Genomic DNA, 17424 nt, shown 5'->3' on the forward strand with positions numbered 1-17424 from the left:
AGGGTTGGAACTTCCAGACCAGAGCTGGAATGGCTACCCACTACATCTCCCCTTTTTGTCTAAATAAGAAGGTTCTAACTTGATACAAGATTATGTACAAAGGAATGGTTATCAAATATTGTCCAGGAGTAATGAGGGATAATGACCTAGATAAGATGGAACTACAATCAATGCGAACAATATCAAGCAAGAAACACATACTAAAATCCAGAGAACTCGAGAGCATAGGTAAATGGTATGTTACAAAGATCATTCCAAAAGGTGTCCTATCCTAAAGAACCTGAATCTAATACTTAATATGTTCTATCTAAGATATTATATGTATACTAAGTTGTAACTGTAACTGCTAGTCTTCAATCCCATCAAAGACCTGAGAAGGAATATAATGGTACCTGAGAAATGGAGCTGCTCCAAGGCTGAAGGATCCTGTCCCTAGCTGGTAGTAAAGGCCTCAGCTTCTTTCTATATGGACCTCTCCATAGAACCTGTTAATCTCCATTGTCAACTTGAAAGGCTCTAGAATCATTTAGGGCAGTGGTTCTCAACCTGTGAATCAATGACCCCTTGGAGGGGGAGTCAAATAATTCTTTCACAGGGGTCACCTAAGACCATTGGAAAGCACAGATATTTGCATTACAATTCTTAACGTCTTAGTTATGTTTTTTTAGTTATTCACCACATAAACTTATTGGTCAGTATTGGATTGAGAACCTTATTAGGAGATTTCTCTGTGTGATTATTTAGATTTGCGTGCCTTGCTAACCTGGAACTCATCTTTGAATAGCAGCCAGCCTCGTCCTCGAACGTCACAGTGTATGCTGCTCAACTCCTGCATCTTGCCAGATCGTGCCTCCAATGATCAGTCTCTTGTTCTTCTGTCGGCAGTAACAAAAGGCCCCCTGTGTGCTACATACCTCATGTGCTCTCTGATAGGGCTTCTTAATGTTCACTCAGGCCTTTACCCATGAGAACTTTCTATATTATCTTGTATATGTAGGTAATAAGATAAGAATATAAAAAACATTTGCTGATAATAACAAAATAAAAATAATTATTTTGTAACATATATCACGAATATTTACTAGTACAAGATGCAGAATATCAGTACTTTTCAGAGTTGATTACTATTTTGATTTTGTGATCATCAACATTAGCAGATTTCTTCTTCTCCTTCTTCTTCTCCTCCTCCTCCTCCTCCCTCCTCCTCCTCCTTCTCCTTCGTCTTCTTTCAAGACAGGTTTCTCTGTGTAGCTTTGTACTTTCTGGAACTCGCTTTGGAATCAGGCTGTCTTAATCTCAAGGCAAAATTCACTGAACGTTTTAGTTTGTTTGTTTGTTTTTAGTGATATTTCATTCAGCAACACAAACAGTGTTATTTAGTAGCAAACATTCTAGTATAATGCAATCCAAGGATAGATCATTAATATTTACATGCTAAGGCATGACAATGGAACATGTTTGAAAATCTTGGCTTTTCCAAAATGAAATCATTATATTTCCACGGAGCAGAGAATACATACATACACACACACACACACACACACACACATATATCCCACTGCAGTTTATAACGTACAATAGTCTGGAATCTGAGTGTGCTGGCATTCTTGTTGTGGCATGATGGATGTGTGAGTTCAAAACCAAGGCTGCAGTGACATCATAGGACACCAAGGGTGAGACTCACCAGAAACATTTCAGGTTCATTATGTTTGATTCTAATTAACCCTTTGTCATTGTGCGTTCAGAAACCCTTTATTGTTGATGATTTTTTTTTGTGTGTGCCCTCCATATTCAGTTATGAAACACTGTGTGCGGTGAAGACAGACAGTTCACTCAACTGGGTTCTAGAAGATCCAGGCAAGGGCTGCCATGCCTTTAAGAACTTAGCTATCTATGCCACTGTTGTGCAAAACACCTGAACAAAGCAACTTAACAAAGGAAAGCTTCATTATGTGCCACAGTTTCAGAGATTTCATAGGAAGACAAAAAACAACAACACACAAAAAACAGAGGAGAGGGGGAGGGAGAGGAGATGGGGGGAGAGAGAGAGAGAGAGGAGAGGAGAGAGAGACAGAGACCAGAGACAGAGAGAGACAGAGACACATTAGAGAGAAGAGACAGAGAGAGACTCAGGAGAGAGAGAGACCAGAGACAGAGAGAGACGGAGACACATAGAGAGGAAGATTGCATGCTTGCGTGAGTGGGATGTCTCTTTCTGTCTGTCTTTAGTCTGTAAGGGCCCCAAAACTTAGGACGGGACTCCCCACAACTCTCATTTCTCACATTCAGAGCAGGTCTTCTTCCCTTTAGTTTCTCTGGAAACACTCTCAGACACACCCTAGAAATATGCTTCACTAATCCATGAATCCAATCAAATTGATAATCAAGATTAACCATTGAAGTGGTCTAACCTTGGAGTTGCATAGCAACCTAGGAAGTTAGCAGATTCCAGTCTGAACTCATCACTCACCCGCTCACCATGGAGGCAAACACAGGGAGGGATTAAGAGGAGGATCATGGGGTAATCACAATCACCTATGTGTACTGACAGTTTCTTGAGTCTGCATTAGAAGCAGTGTTGAAGTGGCATAATACACTTGCAGAGGTCATCAGCACCCTTTATGGGATGGAAGTTTTAGCTAATCATAAAGCAAGATAGACCTCATCTGGAGACAGAGGTGATAGACCTTGTCTGGAGACAGAGGTTGGACTCCTTAACCTCTAAGGTTTACGTGGGTTTTAAGCAAGAATCATTTTCCACTTCTGCCTTGCACCAAGATGGAGTGGAATATCAGTTAAATGGATTAATTAATATCAACAGAGTCTTTATAAATGCAGACACTTGACGTTCCAGCCATCTTCACCTCACGATAACTGCCTCGACACAGACCATAAATGTTGACCAGATGTGATGAATTAGAATTTTTTTGTAAGAAAAATGAGAGTACTCCATGAGGACTAAACTCGCCAGGCAGTCTCCGGGACATGATACTAAATTGAGAAATGATGAGTAGGAGATACTCAGAGAAAAGGGAGTGGACAGGGAGGTGTTGGCAGGGGAACAGCATGTTCAAAGGCCACGGGGTAGTAACAAGGCAGAGAACTCTGAATCCTGAATTCCTTGCCTAATATTTTAGGATTTACTAATAATCTGATTCACTTGGCCCAGTGTTTAATTATGGAGATAAATGTATTATTCATTGAAAGCCAAATTATTTCCTCTTTCACCTCAGGATAAAAACCAAATTACTTGTTTTCTGGATACTCAAATCATCAAGGCAATGTTGTGGATCACATTGTAGAAAAGAATTCATACATTATAGAATAAGAAAAATAATAGAGTTATAACAAAAAAATAACTAAGGATTTTATCTCTAAAAGCTCTGTCTGTTTTTAATGCCTAAAATCAAACAGAATGGGGGTATTCTGATCTCATGGTTACTGGTGTTTTACCTAGGCAAATAATTACAACCCCACACTTGGTTACGTGTATGAATCATTAACTTCTTTTTTTCTTTGCTCTGAAATAACTTCAAACATAAAAATCAAAAATGCACACAAACAAAGCCATTGGAATGTCCCTTTAAAATAAACCTGGCAATGTTTAACTAGAAGTTACTGGCTGTTCCAAAAATGACACTCTGCTCTGCTGAGAGAGAAGAGGCCCTCTGTGTGCTTCTTCCCTCCCTCGGTTACAACAATGAATCACCACCATTACCTGCAAAGCTAGACATGTAGGTTGTTGTCTGGGCCAGAAAGGCAAGGCCCCAGTTGGCTGGGATTTAAAATAAGAAGGGGAAAAATGTGGAATTCACAGATTTAATTAAACATGAAAGCTTCCAGGAAAGAAAACATGTTCCCCAACTACTACTCACCCCTTTTTAAGAACATCTCTCTATAGCTCCATTTCCGAGACACTGAACATATGAGAGACCTAACTTCCAGTGATCTGTAGAAAGTATCAATGTGCCCCACATCAGAAAACCTGCACCCTGTGTCATGAGGATTAATGTAAAGAAAACTCCCCAGATTTGTCCAACATTAGCACGTTATTGATGTTAAGTCAGCCTCTGGTGCCCACCTGTTTGTGACTTCCATGAAGCACAGTGAAGGTGACGTAATGGAAACGTAAGTTCCAAGGGGTCCAAGAACACAATGACTGGGTGCAGTACACACTAGCCCTGAGTTACCTTGTAAACAACCCTTATTCCCACCCTTTTCCAAAAACGAGAGCTTCCTAGTCACAAAACGACTCTTATTTTTATGATATTTCATACATGCGCAGCAAAACCTCACTCTTTCTGCCCTAGTAGCTGAGATGGGACCCCAGCATCCTGGCTGAAAGGTTAGAGTCTCATCTCTTTGTACTGATGGAATAGCCAGAAAGAAAACAGAAGAGTTAAAAACTCACGATTTATCATTCCAGAAATACAGGAAGTTAACAAATGTTTCCAAACATCTCTTCAGGAAGTGAGAATAGATACATGTATGTATTTCAACATATCCAGTGGGCTTCCAAGAAGTGGGTGGGCTTATCAGCCACTCCAAGATCTATTCAGTATCTGCAGTTTCACCTGGTCCTGAAGCCCAGTATTCTCCATCCTAAAGAAATGTGTCCAAATGTGACTCTTGTGGGAAAGAGTCTGTGTTCATGGAGATGGAGGAAGGTGAGTGTTGAGTTGACAGCTTTAAAGCATGAAGCTGGAAATGGAGAACCCAACCCCAAACAAAGAGAAAACACATTTCCTGTGGAGGGACCAAAAGTCTCTTTTTCACACACACACACACACACACACACACACACACACACACACACACACACACACAGAGAGAGAGAGAGAGAGAGAGAGAGAGAGAGAGAGAGAGAGAGAGAGAGAGAGAGCACAAAAATTTTTCTGTTTCTCTGCAGGGCATGATCAGATAATATTAGTATATTAGTGAGATGCTCCATTTGTCTAGCAGACCAGAACTGGTTTTAATTCTGTTCTGCACTGTTAGAACTCAATAAATTGTTAGCAGCGGTGTTCCAGAGGTGATAAGACATTGTTAGAGCTTGGATATAAACTGTTCCAGACAGGTTCATGTGTGAGGTGTTCCCAGTCCATGGTGCTGTTTTGGGAAGTCCTAGAGCCCTTCGGAGGTGGGGCCTGGCTGGCAGGAGTGGATCAGGGAAGTGCATCTCTGCAGGTTGGAGCCTGGCCCCTAGTTCTCAGCTACACTACTCTGTGTTACCTGACCTCTTGTGTGACAAGCCTCTGCCACACACTCCTACAGCCATGCCTTCCCCACCACCATAGCCAGAGAACCTCGGAAGCAGTCATCCAAAGCAAACTCTTCCTCTGCCAAGTTGTTTCTGTCTGGCATTTTCGTGACAGCAGCGCAAAAGTCAGAGGTGCAGAGGTCAAGCTCACTCCTCGCAGCAGCGACTGCGTGCGAATGTTGGGATCCTGAACAGACATCATGGACAAAGTGCCTTCAGAGCAGCGGTTTTCAGCCTTCCTAATGTTGCCACCATTTAATGCAGTTCCTCAAGCTGTGTTGACCCCAAGCATAAAATTATTCTCTTGGCTACTTTCTAACTGTAATTTTGCTACTGTTATGAATAGTAATGTAAAGATTTGTGTTTTCCAATGGTCTTAGGTGACCCCTGTGAAAGAATTATTTGAGCCCCCTAAGGGGTCGTGACCCACAGGTTGAGAACTATCGTTTTAAAGGAAGGTTCATGTCTGAGGCTCATTATTCTCATACAACACACACACACACACACACACACACACACACACACACGCACGCACGCACGCACGCAGGCACGCGTGCGCGCACACACACACACACACACACACACATGCACGCACGCACGCAGGCACGCGTGCGCGCGCGCGCGCGCACACACACACACACACGCACACACGCACACGCACACCCCAAACAAACAGCATCTTTCTTTTTTTAATCTCCTGTTACATTTTCCTTCTGTTCGGAAGCTTCAATGCCAGTGTCACACAGTCTTTACTTTCAGCCAAGACGTCCATAATTTCTCCCTAGATAAAACAGTAACGCGGGCCTTGTGAACCTGTCTCTCTATGTCGTAAGCAGATCTCCATAATTCAAAAATAGCCCCCTTTGGGTTGGAAATGCACTTTCCCTGGCTTTAGTTACTTGGTTTTAATGTGGGTTCACCATCAACTTAACCAACCTGTTTGTTTAGGTGATTGAACACAGGATACAACCTGGTTGGCTTGATTGACCCATCACCATATTCCACCTGTGATTGGTACCACGGATCCTCACAGGATCAACACAGCCAATGAGTGAGAGTGCTGTTTGGAGTTCCTACTCAAGACATCCCTGGAAACTACCTCCAACTTGCCTCTAGCTATGTCCACAGGAGGAAAAGGTTAGGAAAAGGTGGAATCAACACTCACACAGAGGTAGAATTGAGAGAGGAAGGGTATGACCTTGGATCCTCTTCTCTGACATTCATTCAGCTCTCCCTTCAAAAGTATCAACTATATCACGAGTCTTCTATGCACTCAACCTTTTATACTGGGCAGCTTGTTCTAGGTTTCTGGTCCTTCCTGATTAACTTAGGTTGTACCTGCAGGAAGAAGCATCTTGCATACTGGTTTGTATAGAGTAGATACCTAATGGCTGTGGAATGTTAAAAAGACACTATTTCTATTTTTTTAAACAAATGAACTTTGAAACCCATAGAAAGGAGTCCAAATTATTGGTGACAGTAGTACCCACAGAGATACTTTGTCAAGTCCTATTTAAGTCTACCTACAATTATCAGAGACATAATTTTTTTATTGACAACTAATACAGGTTTCTCCTTATTATGGCCATAGCGAGAAAATAGATGAAAACAGCTATAGCACTAACAGTGTCACTAAGTCCACAGATAATTACACACTGAATATTGGTAGGAAGCGCTCAAAATTTAAGTGTACAATATTTTCTAGCGTACTTTATTTTAACCTACAATGATATAAATGGACAAAATAATGTATCCATTATTAAAACATCCAGTGACCCTGCAACCCGCGCAATAGTCAATGTAAATATACATGTAACTTGGCAATAGAAGAATTATTAATGGAAGTAAGTTTTGAATAAAGAGACAAACTACTGTCCTCTACATGTTTAGTCATGCACACAGGTTGGGAGCACATTGCGTGCCTCAGATGAAAAACTCAGGAATTCTGAAATGTCTCCTGTGATTCTGCAAATATCTCCCTATATATAACCTTCTCATGAGTATACATCACACCTTTACGCCATTCTGTATAGATGGTTTCAGCCTTAGAATATCTACACATTCAGAGGCGTTAGCGCTCAAACAATCAATAAGCTACTTGATCAACTGAATAATAGTCAGCCACAAATGTGGCAAAACAACAAAATACTTGTGATGACACTTTGTGGCTATCACCAAGAAGAATTTGTGCGATATCAGGCGTGAATTAACCGCCCACATAGAACCCTTCAGAGTCATATTATACAAAAGATATCTTCTACTAACTCTACGAAACTAAGATTGGGAGTCGTAATTTTTGTATTTATAGACCACTGACGTAAGAAAAAGGTACATCTTGGACTTATCCTTAAAAGCCAGAACACAGTTGATAAGTGTCTTTCACTAAATGACAGCATATCTTGACCAAGTTAATTAAGAGTGTTTGGATGGGCAATAAAACTAAAAGATGCTTTTAACACAATCTCCAGTCCTGGGCTAGGCTAATAGTGCAAAACTAAGCTAGCATTGCCTTTGAAGCTCCTTTCTAAATGTCAGATCTTCAGGCGCTTCCTCACTCGCGATTTTTGAGAAGATAACATGAGTTAAATATGAGGTCTTAAACTTGAATTTGGCGATGGTAACTAATTCGAACGGCGAAGAATTGGAAGGCAGAGACCAAATCAGCTGTGGGTTATCAGGAAGGTGCTCTCTTGATTTGTGAGGAGGCCATGCATCCCGCTATTTACTCCTAGGAGCTCACATAGAGATGGATAAAGCCAAACTCACTATCACCGTACTGCAACAGAGGCTGCAAAATGTTAGTAGTTTGAAGATTTGTGAAAACCTGTGTTCCGCCAGAAGGACGCTATCGAAGACCAGTGGCAACTTTGTCTCTCAAGAGATGAAGAAAGAAAGAGCCGAGTAATTTGGTATATACATAAAGAGCACAGAAGAGCAAGCTGGGCTGTGAAATCCTGATACGGCCTCACCAGCATCAACACAAGTCGTTTATCTAACTCAAAAGAGTGGTAGGATGTGCCAGCAACCAGCTTGTTCAGTGTGCCGCTAGTTTTTTTCAAATGTAATGTCCTTGCAGGTTGAATTTTCACTTCACACTGCGTCAAGAGAAGTTTAAGAAGAGAAATAAAACTTTGGCATGAAGGTGGGGAAGGCCTTGGTCGAAACAGACAATTGTAGCAAAAGTGAAAAAACATAACAGAAAGGAAAGAAAGGAAAGAAAGACTTAAGAAAGACACGAATAAAGAAAACACAGTAAGATTAATGAAAATAAAAATGAAAGAAGAGAAAGAAAGAATAGCAGTACGAAAGCAAGGCCGAGACATTTCAGGCAACTAACCGACTTTTATAGATATTTAGATACGCACTGTTTATGAGTCATGAGTGTGAAAGCCTCCTCTCCAGCTGATCTTGCTCAAACAATTACTGAACACAAGGGGTAGGGTTCGGGGCAGTGATACTTAGAAAGATTTAAAAGAGTGAAGAAAAGCCTCACTGTCAAGGGGAATGACACAACGGCACAAGAGATACCAGGCCGTGCATCTTGCTGCTCCTTTCATCCCATTTGCCTGAATATTTCATGCGAACCTGCATATTTTTCTTGTCATTAGGAGCATTAAGGGCTAGGGTCCCTATCTGGACTAGGTCCTTAGCAGAGGCCGTCCTTCACGGCATGACCTTACCATTGCTTTGCCTTGGCTTGACCACCTCTTTATGTCCTTGGTTCTCTTTTGAAAGCAATTACATGCTCTGTCAGAGCTATTTTATGCATGTTCTGCAGAGCAAGTCTGCCAGCGGTCGGACGACTTCTCTAGAAGGGACGAGTAGTGTTGTTAGGACTCCAGCATCAGGTAAGAAATACCACAAAGGTTAGCTGCTTTATCGCAGATCTGCGCATCTTGGAGTTTGTGCTTCGGCCTCTTGCTTAGCGCTGCTACCCTCCTCAAGACGAGTCCAAGGAAATAGAACTCTCATGTAAAGGAGTCAAAATTACGTTTCCCATACCGAAACCGACCAACACCCACGCAAAATGAAGGTGAAAGCTAGCCTACCCCTGGAACTTACCCTTGATCTAAGCTGAATGAAGCTACCGAGGCGTTTAGTGGGATGGAGAGAGGGCGAGCCCCTGTCCACAACCCACGAACTCCTGAAATCCTCTGGCCCACTAAAATAAAGCCACAGCGAACTTACCAGGTAGCTGGGGACATTCTGACTATACTACACTCAGATCTTACTAAGTCCTTATTTAAGATCTTTATCATCACACGTTTCCACAAGTGACAGGTCTTAAATAAAATAGACAGGATATTAGAAAAACTCAGAAACAAGTACACACAACGAAATTGAAGAGGTAGTTTTGATGGGGACGTACTATCCAAGTGGGATCGACGAAATGCCAGTAGACATGGGGAAAGAAGGAGAGTGAGATGGAGGAGCACATGCATGAGACCGCCTGCTGACGTCTTTAATAAATTTGTCTTTGAGGGATAGAGCATTTAAGAAATGTAGGACCACTAAATGATTCCAAAACTCTCAAAGCAATATGAGCAACAACATAGACAGAACATAAACCATAGTATCTATATTATCTAAATCACTATGGAACCATCTACATTTATTAATATGTTTCAACGACTAACTTCATGTATGATAGCACTCATTCTAATACTGACGATTCATAAACCCATAGAGATAAGTCCGCTTTTCCTTTGCAAGGCCTGATAGTGTTACTTCCCCACACTGTAATCGGCCTGGTGACATCCGAGCGTTCTTGAGCCCCAAACAAGGCGAGCCTAGGTTATGCCCAGAGAGCGAATCTACATGAATTTCACAGCACCAGGTGCCTACTGTGCTGAAGAAGTGGAGAGAACTAATCATCTCCCTGCCTTGTCACCCAGCATCTCACTGTAATCTTTGTTAACTCTCGTGTCGGCTCCAGGTCCTGACCTACAACCCCAGAGAGATTCTTCTATTGATTTTATATCACTTATAGTCATTGAATTCAAACTAGGATACTGAATTGATTCTCACAATGTTGGTGCGCCCAATTCAGCCACTCGTTTGAGAATGATCTGATATGTTCTATATTGGAAAGCATAGGGAAGTCTTCTAGAACTAGTTGTTGTTTTCGTACACTACACACTGCGATACTCCTGGGGTCAGACTTTAGGAGCTTTAAAACGGGAGGTGTCATAACCCTAGGCCTCAACCCATTGAATACATTTTCTGTGGGGAGAGAGTCAGTTAAAGACCTAGGCATGACAAGAGCTTATCTAAACTTCATTTTTCTGATAAGTTTTAGCCTCATTATTCCTTAAGAGCCACTCATTTACTCTCTTGTCAAACAGAGATGAGGCACGTCTGTGCTCCTTTTCCTTACGTATTTGTCAGATCTCCTACTAACCCCAGGCACTTAGATATGAGAGTCTCTGTGAAGACGGCACCAATGAACGAGTCTACTCCCTCAGGAGGTACTTTTTGGCTTCGACTCTAGACCAAAGTAGTCTCCAAATTTCAGTGCTCTTGCACTTATTGGGGCACCATGTCTGGTTTCTTGAGCAATTTGGCAGGAGTTTGGATTGCCTGAATTACTGCAGTTTCTGGCAGTTTCCTTGGTCATGTGGGAGGTGTCCTCTTCTATACTGGAGATACTTCAAGCACTTCAATCAAAATGAGTACCACGGCTCGAAGTGTCCCAAGAAAAATTCCCCAGGCAAGGAAGAGGGTGGGGTTTAGCGCCAGTAAGAAGGGTTGACACTGGCAGAATCATATAATTGCCAGCAGCCAATCTTGTGTGGGTGGCAGGCAACTAATACATAAAGCCAAGGAAGTCTCTCAACATACTCCATTTATTTTATGTCTATATACATCTTCTTTAAACTTGAGAACTAAACACAGGAAAGTAGTTAATAAACAAGGGTTTACTGTAAGCATGTTACTCCACTTGCATTGAGTGAAAATAGGTTATTTATATCAGAGTGGTATGAGGACAAATTCCAGCTGAACTAGATACTCGTCCCATTGACCTATGAGTCTTACACTTGTATTCCGAATATACGGTCTCAGACAGCAACAATGGCTCTTCATGAGCTAACTTTTTAATAAAAGGGGTGTGTATTACCGCAGAAAATTTATTCTCGAGTTCATGTCTACCTTATGTCGAGCCACTTTCAACATCTGTATTTCGTGCTTTCCGCTGAGACCCCATGCCCTAGAAGGAATAAGCAACAATATGAGTTTCTGTTGGGACGAGGAACTTTCAACCAAGTTATACTTCTAATGCCTCATATGAATTTGACATTTTCACTGCTATTACCCTCTTGCCTCTTACGACTCCCTTAGCCTGAGTAGGACCAGGAGAAACAGGTTTGAGAGGTGACTTGATTAGTCAAAGATACAAAGAAACCTTCTGATAGAGGTGCGGTCCAACTTCTCTTTTTTAAGCCCACCTGAAGTGCCAATCTATTTTAGCTGTGTATATCTTGTATCGCTTTTATCTTCTATACGCGATCGTGGATAGTTAGCCCATAGGGTATTGCCGAGTAGCCTAAGAAAATTCGAGATCTATCATTTTGACAACCCAAGAAACTGTCATATCAGTGCCAACTCTCTTCTCAGTGGCTTCATGGTGTATCCATATACACACAGACCCTCCATCTTATCGCGCGTCCGAGTAATGTGAGGTCTTTGGTGTGGTCTACCCAGGCCTGGATTCGACCTGTCCCGTCTCATTGTTCCAAATCTGTACAAGGTAGTCCAGTGAAATAGATAAAACTGTCTCCTGAAAGTCATAGGTGCGTACGTGGTTCTACCTCTAGTTTGAGGCTCACATTTGATACATCAGCGTGGACATAAGATCCTTAGAATTCCAGCGAGAGTTACTATTAGATGCACCATGGGTGATATATTTCCTGGTATTGAAGGAGGAACGCCAATTATTTCTATCGTTCTCATCCCATACTCCCTGTCAAATAAGTCACTGTACTCTATTCCAGCAATTCAATATCCGCAAGGCTAAAATTTGGAAGCTACACCGCGAAGATATATTAATAAGGCGAGCTCTTGTACTATAGCTAATGCAGCCACATAGAACTCAATCAAGTAAAAATGGCACTGCGAGAGAGACGCCATTCACATAGGGATGAGAGGATCGTCCTAGAGGCATTTTAGATCGTTTTCTTTTAGGCCAGTTCACGTGGTGTAAAGCGCGTTGTTATGCTGATTTATGTGACTTTAGTGCCACATGAAGGCCATGACAAACCGAATAGCATACTTGGGGACTGCCGCAAAAAAGGAGTTATTTTATTTGCCATGTTATAGCTATGTTCCAGCTAAATATCCAAACATTTCCTTCATGCGAGATGTTGTTCTAGTCGCACATATTAAACATTAATGCCTCAATTTAAGGGATCACTGAAATAGAAGTCAAGGATCAGAAAAGTCTTTCTATATTGATCCTCTCGATATAGAGGGGTTAAAGTAATGGCCACGAGAGAAGTTGAGAAACTGTGTGGATCTAGGAAGTGTTGCCCTATTAACTTTTGGATAACTACTCGACATTCTGTATTAATTAATGACATAATAACTGTATTGTTCATGTAAAAAATCAAATTAGAAATTTTCTCAAGTTGAAAAAATTGCAAACGGGAGTCCGGATGTGCAAGGGGTGTGCTGGCCAACAACACACCATGAGACAGTGGCCTTTAGACTCATCTCTCTGAGATAATGCTTGCACCACAGCAATTTCCACTTGGTCTCTTTATAATATAAAATAATGAAGTATCATTACTTACAGGTGTTATTGGAAACCTAGCTTTACACAGTATCCTAACATCAAGGCCCTAGAGATATGGCTACCGACCACTAGTTTTAGTGTTTTAATGTATTCTAAGAATACACACTGGGCTGGGTCGTCCGAATTTCTGTCATAGCAAATAGACAAAATTATAGAAATAATGCTTATTCACAAGCGCATCCTCCTACAGCCTGAAACCATATGAAGACATTTATTCTCTTATGTCGTAGGTTCCATTCCTGACATACAGAAATGTATTCTATATCTTTCTGTAGAGCAGTATTGAATAAAATCTCCACACTAAGATTCTCAGGCTCATTAGTAATTTAATAATTCAGGCTAATTTTTCTTTCCTAAATAAGAAATATATGCAATACAATTCCTATTGGCAAAATGCTACAATCCCTAACGTGAGACCTCCTTGGCAGTCCTCTTCTCTACCATTTGTTTCTGGTTGTCTAGATTCACGAATGTGAGTGAGCTTAGATTTGTGATCCATACATTTTGTATAGAATGCACTGATCCACCAAGACAGTAGTTCCGCCTAGCCACAAGAGAGTACCGAGGATTTTCACACTAGAATGACATGACACTCATCGTGAGATAATCTGTTACAACACTGATATGTGACTATCATCGAGCCTGCTTCCTCAGTAGGGAAGCACCCTCCCTGAGAACAGAAGAAGAGCCCGAGTGGACACTCATACCTTTGGCTTAGCTTAGTTTCTAGGCTCGCAAAAAAGATGGAATGTACTATACAATGAATGAACCATGGTATGGTTTTTAAATGAAAGATTTGAAAGATAGTTATTGGAACCACTCAAAAGAGAGAGAGTGAGCGAGGCGGAGGTCATCCCTGCACACACTCGGAGAGCAGTAAACAGCTGGGGCTAAGATCCAAGCGCTGCAATCATTGTATAATATCTGCTATTGAGATGCGAAAGAAAACAAGCAGCTGTTTTGCAATGAGACGTTATCAACCTTCAAAGAAAAGCTTTTGTTTCACATCATTGGTATACATAGCATATTAGAGTAAATAATTACCTTATCAACTATACCTAATTGACCGTTTATAAGATTTATTGCGAATGGTCAGAGAATAAATAAAGAACAGTGGGCTTTCTAATCTATAATGGCCATGCCACTTATTCAATGGAATGGGCGCTGCTGTCGCTTTGTCGATTCCTTACAGTCAACTTTAGCCTTGAATTATTTTATGCCCTACAACATTGAGAAGAGCAATATGGTGAAGAGAGTTGTGGTTTGTCCACAGTTGATCATCCTCATTTGAGATCATAGGAGGATTTTGAAGTTTCCAGAGCTCATGTGATGAGGGGAAGTTTGTTTGCCTTGTGTGTGTTGTCCTATATCTGATGGGATCCGTTGGATCTAGTCTGCCCCACATAACAGGCTTCTCATGACTTCACATAACGAGTCCATTTTTGTTTCCATATATACTTCAATTTGATTGAATTCTGTCTCATTTTCCTTAAAACTAATTTGCTTTATTTTTCAGTGAGAATGTTTTTTTGAATATTTTTCTGTAGTGCAGTAACTGGAAAAATGCAGACTACACCAACACGCAGTTTTTAAAATGAATACCGCAACATTCCAAAGCTGCAGAAATGTGAACACAAGTTTTTATTGATATTTATTGTAATTTCAGAAACATGGGAGCTGAAATTTGGGGTTAAACAATCTATATTGATATTCTATTAAAATCTCAACTATATAGCAACCAAAAATATTATATAAAAGCCTACAACAGGCTCAAGATTGTATATCGCTGAAATCTAAATTATACAGAAAATTATACAGTGATTTGGACCTGTGATATAGTTATTCCTAAATTATCTGGCATAAGACTTGCACTATTTTTAATTATTATGTTTCTTATCTGTTGTCAAAATTAATACTTATCATAATTAAACATGATTTTGTGTAATTCAATTTGATACATTGATATTCATGTAGATTGTTTTTCCAAAGAGAGTGTGGTGAACATAAATTTTATTTCTTAGGTAAATATTTATAAATCACACCAAACTGATAGGGCTTCCTGATGTCATTCATCTGCATATGAGTAAGATTAGAACATTTGCTAAAGGTTACTTTTCATATGCACATTATAGGAAGAATTGCTTTCAATTGTATGACGTATGGGGGCCAGATAATTAACGCCAATAACATATAAGTGCAGTCTTGAGTGGTGAGGTGTTCTACAATGAATACTTTCGTGTGACGCTATGAGGCCTACACGCGTAGACAGAAATAATTCTAGGAATTATTGCCTCTATAAAGTGTTGAGAAGAGATTTGGTGATATTTTATTAACCATATATATATAACGCTTGGATGATTGTCTTAGTTCATAGTAGTACTTTTTTCACAAAGTGGATTCCTTATTGGCTCTGTGTGTCTTAGGCAAAGAATTTTGCCTCGAGGACGACAATATACACTATTTTGCTCATCTCCATTCTTAATATTGTAATATCAGGTTCTTTCTAAGTATGGACTTATTTCATGTTGAATAGATCCTTCTCAAAAAGTAATTCATAAAAAGGAAAACAACAACTCATGATACATTGATGATTTTCCCCATGCCTTTGTATGTGTAAGCTTCACACATATAGAAATATATTTTAAAAAGAGTGGTTTATCGAGAAATAGTGTTGTATTTCTGATTAGTCGTAGAGAGTAGACGATGATCCAAATAGGAGAAGACACCAGGAACGTACATATCACATTAGAGCTACTCTTTCTTACTACAGATTTTACTATATATCGTTTATTTCTGAGAGCCAATTCCAGTGGAGAGTTTTACATTTTAGAAAGAGAACTCATTTCCAAGTGATGACTATTGTTAGGACATATTGTTAGAACCCCAGGCAATGCATTATGTAAGCAGCATGAAATTCAGTGGGGATAGTCACCCCTTTTATTTCACCAAGATACAATACTGTTATATAGTGCTATAAGCTATTATTCTTCTGCAATTAGAGTGGCACTCTTTGAATACACTCACTTGTTATTATGAAACGGCCATGGAGACCATATCTCTCCACAGGGTATAGAACAATGATTTATACTGTTCACTACATTCTTGATTCAGATTTAGTCTATAGTGCTCCTTTACCATTTCTTATTAGTCGGTAGACCAGCTCGATATGAAAGTCGTAACCTCTATTTGGTGACGAGATCTGAGCGAATTCCGAGCTAGGTCGAAGGGAAATTCTGCTCACTCTTCATAAAGTTGACTTTGTTGGTGGGGAGCGTTTTATTTCGCTGCTGATCTTGATAAGCCAATTACTAAACCATAACTGAGGATTTTATTTCTCCTGCTGGCTTTTTTCACTTGCATTATGTAGCTGATGGCGGTGACATTAAATACTCTGAATATCATGGCCTTCGAGGGTGGGTACACGGCCTCCATACTCCATATCTTTCTTTTTCCTAGCTAGAGTGTGTCCTCTCTCCCTCCTAATTCCACACTGGGATCTGAACCCAGGCCTGTCTGGTATACAAGTCTGTGCACTGCCCTCACACAAACCCTTCTCAAGGTCTTTTCTTCCATCAGTGCAGGCCAACGTGAAGTATGGAGCCCAGGATGTCTGAAAATTGTTGTGTACCTTCACAAGACCGTGATAGTCTCTCTGGATCAAAACATAATTCCACCAGTTCCTCTGAATCCTCCAGGGGTAAATGAATAGGAAGGCTTTCCAAGTCTTATCAACCAGGGGGCGGTAGGATTTGTTCATCCCTTTCTTTGTTTAGTTTGCTTTGTTTTGGTTTTTGACAGGCTTTTATTATGTAGCCCTGGATGATCTTGAACTCACTGTGTGAACTGGCCTCAGACTCAGAGACTGGCCTGCATCTGCCTCTGTCTTTGCCTGTGGACAAAATCTAAAGCTTGTGCTCCATGTCCAGTCCAGTCTAGTAGTTTCAGAAGCAGGCTGATGATTAGTGTTAGCTGTAAGTTTCCATTTGCTTGTGTTTCTCAGGAGCCATCACAGATCTGTGGCTTCAGGCACTCAAGGGCCAGGGCTTAGAAAGTCATGTGACCAAGCCCCTAAAGGATTCTGGTAGCTAGTCAGACAGAAGTCACCAGTTCCTCCTGCTCTACCAAGCACCTGCTGTAAAACAGAACCTGACCCCATGAAGTCTCTTGCTCTTGGCCCTTCATAAACCCCAAAAGGATGCTGCCTTGGTAGCTAGGGGGTGTTTGGCCTAAAGAATGGTAGCAAGATCTTCCATTTCTCTAAAGAGGTTCACCGTTTACCTAGCCTCTTGCATACTTAAACCTCTTTCACTTGATTAAGCTAAAACGCATATTCCTTGCTGTGTATCTCAGAATTCTAAGCATTAAATGCAAA

The 17424-nt window shown here is 40.7% G+C and overlaps 1 long non-coding RNA gene across 2 annotated transcripts in view; it reads left to right on the forward strand.

Moving 5' to 3' along the window:
* The window catches only part of LOC114681577, a 338811-nt gene that overhangs the window by 272367 nt on the left and 49020 nt on the right, over positions 1–17424 (forward strand). The window lies entirely within an intron of this gene.

Source organism: Peromyscus leucopus, chromosome 3 (genome assembly GCF_004664715.2).
Source record: "Peromyscus leucopus breed LL Stock chromosome 3, UCI_PerLeu_2.1, whole genome shotgun sequence".
Classification (NCBI taxonomy): Eukaryota; Metazoa; Chordata; class Mammalia; order Rodentia; family Cricetidae; genus Peromyscus; species Peromyscus leucopus.